The 3518-nt window shown below is 37.2% G+C and overlaps 1 non-coding gene across 1 annotated transcript; it reads right to left on the reverse strand.

Moving 5' to 3' along the window:
- Nucleotides 1–2994: 2994 nt before the first annotated feature.
- Nucleotides 2995–3101, reverse strand: LOC136215984 (small nucleolar RNA R71). Its single transcript, XR_010682984.1, has one exon. It is a non-coding gene; the product is annotated as a small nucleolar RNA R71 (small nucleolar RNA).
- Between the last annotated feature and the right edge of the window lie 417 nt (nt 3102–3518).

The raw sequence follows: 3518 nt of genomic DNA on the forward strand, positions 1-3518 counted from the left end.
CGTAAAACCGTGCACTCAGTACCATAAACGATTAGTATTCTAACAAACTGAGTAAAGCCCACTTGCAACATTAAATGCTAGCACGCGAATTAAATAGCCACCTAGGATGACGTAAGAAATAATGAGGAAAACACATACGCCGAATGTGTCATAAATGCCAGAATCTTTGTTGATTGATCATCTCGAGGTAAAACGGCTAGTTCAACGTATAGGATCAATTCGAACCACTATAAATAGTGGAAGATTTCCCACTTATCTCTCTTTACACTCGAATTCTTTGGCATTCAAATCTTTCGCTCTCCAAATTCCAAAAACCTCTAAAAATCTCTGAGAAAATTATGTCGGACTCTCAGAATCTCTCCAGTGGTGATTAAGACAAGAATCACTCCGATGAAAACCCTATGTCTCCTCCTCAGCAGGAATTTAGCGAGACACCCACCAAAGGACAAGGTCAGCATGACCAAACTCCAAGCAAGAGCCCTCAAGCTGACCTCGCAACCTCTTCGAAAAAGAAGGACAAACAGCCCAAGGAAAAGTTTTTCCTCAAGGTCTACAAAAGTGTTAAGAACCATGAAGTACTTTGCTGTCGATGGTTTTTTCCGAGCTTTGTAACGGCTGAGCAACCGTTCTGTGAATGGATCTCGAAGAATGAATAGGCTGGACTCTTCTCCCTTCCTGGTAAAGCCTACCCTAGGTTAGTAAGGGAATTCTATTCCAACCTCTGTGTTGACGAAGAAGATGCTGACCATCTGGTAACCCATGTCAAAGGGCAAAAGATAACGATTACCCCATCTTATTTAGCAACCCTGCTAAATGTTAAGCCCAAAATATACCTAAAATATCATCAATAATTACATCAGTTTTGCTTCGAATTCATACTATTTATACCTGTTTAGGATACTTTTACTTTCGGATATGTTTCTTTCTTGCAAGGTACCTAAAATATTTGGTAAAATCCAAATAGGAACGAAAAGAGGTTAAAAACAGAATAAAAACCCTACAAAAGGAGTCGAAGACGACGAAGATCAAACACGCCAAAACGAGGACGAGGACAAAGTCAAAGAAACGGAAAATACTCCGTGTCGTGACCGAGAATCCTCCATTCTCGGTCGCGACACGCGTCACCAGCTTTTTCCCTTGACGATTTCGAAGACCAAATATTTGATCCCCCATTCTCGGCTGAGAATTTGCATTCTCGGCAAGTTCAGAAATTCCTGGAGAGCCATTCGCACACATTCGTTTTTGACGAAACGCGTTCGTTCGGGTGGATAAAAACATCTATTCGCAGAGGATACGACCCTTCACAACGGACACGACACTTCAATCATGACTCTTCAACATCTATAAATAAAGAGTTGATGGAGAGTTGGAGATATAGAAAACTAGAAGATTAGTATAGAATTAATGCAGGAATTCCGAGTCAATCGATTCAGAATTTAGAGTTCATTTCTGTAAAAGCAATATGATGTACACACATTGTTCATTCAATAATTACAAACACAGTAGCGTTTAGATTTGTTCATATTAGTTTACATTTTGGTAGCAGCCGACCGTATCTCTATTACGAAGTTACAGCGAGAAGATTTAGTAGAGGATCCGCCCCTGAGCCTGACAAACTCTAACGAAACCCAAGGAAAGGATTGACAACCCGTTCACTTGCAAGCCGTCGAAAGTTTCCATGTTTCTTGTTCTCTGTAAACTTGTATCAAATTCATATTACATCTAATAAAGTTCATTCTGTTCGATAGATTTTTATGTAGCACTTTGGTAAATGATCTGAAGTGAGTTCTGGTGTTTTCATTAAAACGTAGTTAAATTCAAAATCTTTACAAGGAAACTTTGTTGAACACTTAGGCAAATTGATATCATCAGTAGAGTATCAATTTGGTTAAGGTAGTGATCTAACCCGACCGTAGGAGGATTGACTGCAGTTTAAAGCCCTAAAATTAGAGGAATCGACGTTTATTTCATTGTTATAATTTATACAAAGTTTAAAGTTGTTTTCTTTGCTTAATGCAAACGAATACATTTGTTTACTTTTATAAAGAACTACACGTTTCTGTTTTGTAAATTTATCCCTAAATCAGAAGTGTTTTCTAACATTTGCTATACTCTAATCCAATTCTTATTCTAGCAATTTCAAAACCAAATCCGATTTAACGATTTCCCATATTACAAACCTTAAAAGTAAATTTAACCAATCCAAAATAAGTTTTTGTTAAAAAACGTTCCCTGTGGGATCAATATCTTTTATTACTACAAGTGTATACCGTGCACTTGCGGAAATCGCTCAACAAGTTTTTGGCGCCGTTTCCGGGGAACGCCAAAATTTTTGACAAAAATTTAGATTTTTCATGTTTTATTTCGAATCTAGGTTTATTTATACTTATTCAAAATTTTATATTTTACTTATTTCAAATTACTAACATATTTATTTTTCAAATTCTGTTTTGAAGGTAGTTTCGGTTCGTGAGAAATTTCAAGTTCATGCGCAGTTCTCGAAGTTCAGGCATTCCACCAAAACTGCTAGACCCAGAAATTGAAAAAACGGTTAAAAAGAACAAGAAAGACAAGAAAAACAAAAACAAGACTCCAATAAAAACTAGAGTTACTGAGCCAAAAATTATGGCTACACTTATGGATTACGCTAGGCCAGGAGTGGCAGGTGTAACAAACAGCATAGTTAGACCCCAAATAAATGCAAACCAATTTGAAATTAAGCCAGCATTGCTTAATATGTTGCAAAATAATGTAACATTTTACGGGTTATCTAACGAAAATCCTAACACCCATTTGACAAATTTCTTAGAAATTTGCGACACTTTTAAAATAACAGATGTGACTGCGGAAGCAATCAAACTTCGCCTTTTTCCTTTTACTTTGAAGGATCGAGCCAAAGAATGGTTAACTTCTATGCCAGCCGCAACATTTGAAACTTGGGAGCAATTAGCCCAAGCGTTTTTATCAAAATATTTTCCTTTAGTAAAAACCGCAAGAGTCATAAAAGAGTTAACATCTTTTTCTCAAAATGATAATGAAACTCTTTATGAGGCTTGGGAACGTTTTAAAGAACTTCAACGTTTATGCCCACACCACCAACTGCCCGCTGAACTTTTAATGCAAACATTTTATAATGGATTGAATCCTACAACTAGAGGTTCATTAGATGATATGTCTGGAGGGTTATTCATGAAGAAAACGTCGGCCCAAGCAAGAGAACTTTTGGAGGAAATGGCAATCAACAGTAGTATTTGGCCCGCGGAACGTGGACACGTACCATTGGTGAAACCATCATCCTTAACTACATCATCAGTTAAAGGTATAGTGAATCTTGATCCAGTTGCGATGTTGCAAGCCCAATTTTCTGCCTTATCGCACAAAATTGATAGGTTTATGGCACCGTGTGATCCTAATGGTAATCCAATCCAAACGGATGTGGATTATGAAGGTATGAGCAAAATTGAACAGGTAAATTTTATCCAAGGGCAAAACCAAACTAATAACCCTTATTCCAATAC

The sequence above is a fragment of the Euphorbia lathyris genome, chromosome 1 (genome assembly GCF_963576675.1).
Source record: "Euphorbia lathyris chromosome 1, ddEupLath1.1, whole genome shotgun sequence".
Taxonomy (NCBI): domain Eukaryota; kingdom Viridiplantae; phylum Streptophyta; class Magnoliopsida; order Malpighiales; family Euphorbiaceae; genus Euphorbia; species Euphorbia lathyris.